Source organism: Cnephaeus nilssonii (assembly GCF_951640355.1).
Source record: "Cnephaeus nilssonii genome assembly, chromosome: 14".
In the NCBI taxonomy this organism is placed as follows: domain Eukaryota; kingdom Metazoa; phylum Chordata; class Mammalia; order Chiroptera; family Vespertilionidae; genus Cnephaeus; species Cnephaeus nilssonii.
Genome location: NC_137085.1, coordinates 71,453,427 through 71,459,910, shown reverse-complemented (window position 1 = coordinate 71,459,910; position 6,484 = coordinate 71,453,427).

Here is a 6,484-nt window from a genome sequence, read left to right as displayed (position 1 = left end):
TGTCTCCTCATGATCTCTCTTCTCTGGGTGTCTGGTTATGTAGTTCTCTCTCTCCTTTCCGTGGTGGAGTGTAGAGCTCCTCTGAATCTGCGTGCTTGCGCCACTCGGGGACCCATGTTATCAGGTTCACAGCTGTTCGATGGGTGCCGTAGTTGTAGATTCCCCAGGCTTTTTAGGCTCCTGATAACATCCACTTTTCCTTCAAGATGGCGGGGTCTCCGCGTCTGAGCCAGTCACTCCAAGAAGGAACCCAGCAGCAGTGGGGGCTGCCTGGTCAGGGGAGCCCCATCCAACAGTCCCCCACTATCTCCTGGAGTATAGCTGTCCCTCAACTCACCAACAAACACTCCCTGTGCGACCACACACTCTCCCTTTGTTTTCTCACTCACACACTATCTTGCAGTCTGCCTTCCGGTCGGCATCCATCTTCTTTCCTGTGAACAGTCATTCTATTCTTTCCCAATTCAAGAGTCTCTCTAGGTGATTCAGAAAGTGGGAATAAGAATAGAAAATGATAATCTCTGTTGGGTCTGGGGCAAGGGATCCTTACCTTCCTGGTGTTTCTATGTTCCCTAGGTAGTGGTAAGGATTGATCTCTATCCAATAACAGGACTAACACAAGGAAGAGCAGTGCTCCACACACGATGCCGAAGATGGTATCAATCACCCAGCGAAGACTGGAGCTCTGCCAGGTAGCAATAGCGCTTTTCAGAGGAAAGAAAAAGTCCTCCATGATCTGAATCATACTGCTGCCCTCAGGCACTAGAGCACTGCCAGCTCACTTGGGGGCAGAAACCCAGGCCTGCATCACAGAGCTATGACCTTGTCACAAAGGTTCCTGAGGGTGGGGGAGGGACAATAAGAAGAGGAGGATGCCCATCCCCCACAACCCAGCCCCACATCTCCCTGTACCCTTCTGGACCTTCTAGATCTCTCCTTCCAGCTCTTCTCTCATCCTGCCAGAGAGACCTTAGCCAATTTCCTATTAATTTCATCTGGAACCTAGATGTCACCCAGTTCCCTTTGTCCCTACAAGATCTTGACTTGAGGCCCACCAGTTTCATAAACCTTGGAAATTAGAAGTTAATCCTATAGTTGTGGTTATTTCCCAGGGATTTTTCCCCCCCAGGGATTTTTATTTTATTTCTTCTGTCCTCAACTCCAGCTTTTGCACACAACGTTTTTGTCTTGTATAAACCCAGGCACAGAACTTTTACTTATTTTTATGTATTTTGAGTAGTTTTGTCACATTTTCAATCAGAGTGACTTACAAAGTTAAAAGAATTTATTATTCAAAAGGTATAAATCTAAGTATAAAAGAATTATATGTATTTAAACCTTTAAATAATAACCTTACAAATTTACAGCATTTATAATTCTGGAGTTAGTAAAGCTTCAAACTGCACAAAGACGTTTGGGGCATGTACCCACACACACACACACACACACACACACACACACACATACACACACTCATCCTTTCACAAACCAATCCAGTATTTTCAAATCCAAGAAGCCATAATTTTCTACTTAAAATTTTTTCAAACGTGTGTTGGCCGTCTTCACTCTCTATATGTGTTTTGAAACATGTTGTCCTAGTCCATGAGGGCTGCTAGAACAAAATATCACAAACTGGATAGATTAAAAACAATAGAAATTTACTTCTCACAGTTCTAGAGGCTGGCAAGTCCAAGGTCAAGGCATGAGGTCACCTTCTGGTGATGGCCCCTTTCCTGGTTCACAGCTATAGCCTTCTCGCTGAGTTCTCACATGGTGGAGAGAGGCTAGGGACCTCTGGAGCCTTTTTTTATCAAACACCAATCCCATTAATAAGGGCTTATAAGTACCACTCAATGGCCCTATCATCTTTAGGAGTTAGGATTTCAACATATAAATTTGGGGACAATGCATAAACATTCAGACATGTGCATATGTGCTACACCCAGAAACCAGGAATGGGTCAGGGTGAGCTGAGGTACTGACCCTTCAGGTTTGTAGGATGGAAGGTGAGACAAGGGGTCAAAGCCTGGGGCTGATTCAGGTCTTAAGCAGCCTCTTCAGATATCACTAGTGTGTTCTGTACATATTCTCTTTTCTGACTGTGCCCTCCCCTCCAGACGTCTGGAGCCTCAAGTCCAACCTCAACCATCTAGAGAGAGCTTATGGTACCATACAGACTTCTCTTATGGTACCCTTCTGCATCCCTTCAGCAGCAGTATTCGGGATCCACATGGAAAATTTGTCTCCAGGTGCACTTAAAAGAAATGTGTGTCCCCTCCTCGCTGGTCATATTTTTAGACAGCTTTATGGGAACCAGGGCATTTGAGTTTATTTGGCTGCACTGTCATGAACAAGCACATTCACAAGCACATTTTGCTACATCTATTATTGCTTCTATGGTTCCCAGTCTTTTCCTCCTCTACGACATTGTTACCTTGAATTCAACCTTTTATCAATATTTGGGCTTAGGTCATCCTTGCATTCATATTTGCTGTCTTTTTTCAATTATTTTCAGTATGTTTAAAATATCTTTAAAATATACTTTTATTGATTTCAGAGAGGGAGAGGGAGAAAGAGACTGAAACATCAATGATGAGAGAGAATCATAGATTGGCTGCCTCCTATACTCCCTCTACTGGGGATCAAGCCTACAACCTGAGCATGTGCCCTTGACTGGAATCGAACCTGGGACCCCTCAGTCTGCAGGCCGACCCTCTAGTCACTGAGCCAAACTGGCTAGGGCTGTTTAAAATTGTTTTACATTTAAAAATCTTATCTGAACGTCTTTACCTTGATTCATTTAATTATTGTTGTATTATTATTTCTGCCATCTTAGTTTATACTTTATTTTCCATACTTTGTTTCTTTCCCCCCTCCTTTTGCATCTTCCACTTTATAGATCACGTGTGTTTTTTTGTTTTGTTTTGTTTACTTGGAATTTGGAAATTTTTTATTTGTAATGGTTTTATGTCATTAATTGTTAATTTCCTCTTCAATTTCTTATGTGTGTCAATATTAATATCATCTCAGCAAAGCACTCTTGCCTCCTCTCATCTTCTCTGATGTTGCTTTCTCCATCATGGCAGTCTTTATTTCAAGGGGACATTTTCTGGAGCTTTAATGCTGGGTTATTTGAATATGCTACACTTTCATCTACATTTTAGGATACAATAAAGGTCATTAGTATCAATCATTTCAAAAATCTAATAGCATGTTTGCAGTTATTTTTCTTCCTACTAGAGTATTTTCTCTAAAAATATTTTCGAACAGATTTGAAATACAACTTTTGAGTCCTTATTTTCTGATAACATATTTTTTTGTGACTGTATTTAAAAGACCTTAGCTGCAAATAATCCAAGGTTTAAATTTATTTCTTTTCAATCCTTTAAAATATTACTTCCCTGTATTCTTGTCTCCAACATTACTGATGTCAATCAAAGTCAATTTTTCTTTAAAGGATGATCTGACTTTCCATCATTTTGACAGGATGTTACAAAACAAAGAGTATAAATCATAAAATGTTAATGCAATATGAAAGAAATTAAAACCTTCTTGGGACATTCAAGTACATAGGAAAATTAACTATAATGCACCAATTCAGGGGAAAAAATGAGAAAGAAACTTGATGAAAGAGACAGCAATTAGATCCAAGAATAGTTGGATGTACTTGAAATGAACAGCCAAGAAATAAAAGCTGACACCTGGCAGCAGCCCTAGCAAACAGTAATTTATCAAAGAGAATAATAAGATTAGGTTATCTTGGTGATGTGCTGAAAGAGATGTAATGTTTCTTTCTAGTCTTTCACAATAAAGGTAAATCAAACTCTTGAAAACAAGAAATAGTGTACCACAAATGTACAACATTTGAGTAAAATGGCCATATTTTTATGTATTTAAAATAAAATCTATTGTAGATTGCATCTCTTTTCAGAAATGTAATTTAGAATTGATGGCATATAATTTTAAAAAATGACATTTCAAACAATGAAGAGAAGATAGTTTATCTTCTTTTAAAAAATATGTTTTTTAATGATTTCAGAGAGAGAAAGGGAGGAGAGATAGGAACATCAATGACAGAATCACTGATCAGCTGCCTCCTGCACACCCCCTAATGGGGATCAAGCCTGCAACCTGGGCATGTGCCCTGACTGCGAATTGAACTGTGACTTCCTGGTTCATGGTCGACACCCAAACACTGAGCAACCCTGGCTGGGCAATAGTTTTACCTTTTTGATTCTTGGAAGCTGGAGGTTTTTGGAGGCTTAGGTGTTCATATAATTTCATTTCCTTCACAAAAAGACTAGTGTAACCATTATGTGAAATAGATTTCTGCCAAGAAATAACTCCCATCATTTTACAAAATGCTAACAAAAATTAATATCCTCTACACAGCTGGACTTGGGTAAGAGTTTAATGAAATCCACTATTAGAAAGGACACAATGAACTGAACAAGCAGGTATCAACACTGTGCAGGTTTGTTGTTGTATGTTGTTAAAAGCCAATTTTCTTATTATTAGAATTTACTTTCAACACACTATTAATGTAGTAAGAAACCTTGAAGGGCCTTAAAGGCCTTGAGACTTGAGTGTTTTCCCAGAGCTATAAAAATAACTTTTATTATACACATGATTAGATATGTATCATTAGCCTATTACCCTTCTGAATTAGTGGTTCTATCTCAAATGAGGCAATGATTCTTCCAATATCTTACATAGTTTTTTAAATATGTTAATAAGTACAAATATATACTGTAGACTGTAATGTGCTACGGGGCCATGTCTAAGAATACACCGATGTTCAAGGCTGCTCTAAGCATGGGCCTAATCGGGGTACTCAAGGCCAAGATACTTTTAAGTAGGTGCAAGGCCACAGTGATTTCATGGTATACTGCACATGTGTGCCCTTCTATAGCCAAAATGATTGATGTAACTATTGGCATGAAGCCTTCTTTGTCTCTGGAGTAATATACAAGTTACTGACCAGCTTGTCTGAAGGAGTGTGAAGACGACAAAGACAGAGAGACAGAGCTGAGAGCTAGTACTGCTACGATGTAAGGCTAAGAGCTCATAGCTCAGATACAGTTACCATGTTAACCAGCTAGAGGGTGCTGGGCAGGAGAGACAGGAGAAGCTGCTGAGCCAGGGAAGCTACTGAAGCTGTAGCTCTAAGGGAGAGCTCAAGCTTTCTATGTAAAGCTTTAGGTTTAGAGGCAGTGTGTGGCTGCTCAGATAATAGCTGTGGGTACAGAGATTAATGCTGCTTTGTAGGAAAGATATGTATTTACCAGCCGGTATATGGCTGCCTGCGATTGGGACACTGTTATGAAAGACTGTGTTGTCTGATGACTATAAGGCCACTGGCTTCTGCAATAAAGACTTATACACCCACAACTTTTCACGGCTTCACCCTATAAGATGCAGCATACAAGGAGGTCCAGCCCCAGGTAGAGGGGCTTGGACCCAACACCTGTAACTAGTGAGCAGAAGATAAAGGAAGAACTTGGAATAAGTTCCCAATAGTTAGTACAGTCAGCAGGGTTCAAGAAGGAACCTGCTCAGGTGTAGTCAGGAAGAATTTTGGAGAATATATGGACTCAGAGCAACTCAGAGCAGCAGTGCTCATGCAGAGCTTGGGCTGTGTTCTGACATGTGCTATACAGATAAAAGCTACAAATCTATACATATAAAGAGGTAATATGCTAATTGCTGTTACGGAGTCCCCATAACGACCAATTTGCATATTGATGTGCAGGCATCCAGGGGCTGGCAGCTGGAGCCAAGTTCCCAGGGGTTCAAGGAGACTGCCTGACAGGAGCCCGGACTGCAAAGAAGGAAGAGGAAGCGGTCACAGGGAGCTCTTCCAATCCCCCTGCACGGACACCCTACTCCAGGCCCTGCACCCCTAGGGAGATGGGGAGAAGACCCAGCCTCGGGGGTAGCTGCAGCCCGCACCTCCAACTCCCGATCTCTTCCCCCACCACCTCTGCCAGGGGCGCCCACAACAATAGCACGCTGGCGACCAACCATCAGCGTCCCCAAGGCACCTGGGGTCCACGGCCCACCACTACCAGGCCCCCTCCACTGGGGCTGGGCATGCCTCTCCTTCCTACAACTTCAGATCCAGGTGGAGGCAAGCCTGAGTGGCCTCCCACGGTCAGACCCTTCCCCCCCCCCCCCCCCCCCCCACACACACAGCAGCAACAGCAGCACTGTCTCTGCAGCGGAAGCGCTAAACCTGCACTCTTAGGCCGCCTGGCTCCACCCTGGCCTGGCCCCCACCTGGCTCCAGGAGATTGGAGCCCCGCCCTGAGCAGGTACAGCTGTGAAACAGCCAGGTACAATATAAAGCATGGTGCCAAGCGGGAAGGTTTGACAGTTACTCCCCCTTCGGCTTCGCTGCCCCCCTAACGTCCCCCTAACTCCCTCCTCCCCGCCAGCACCTCCAGGGAGACCACCACTATAGGGCTGCTGGCCAGAGCCCTCC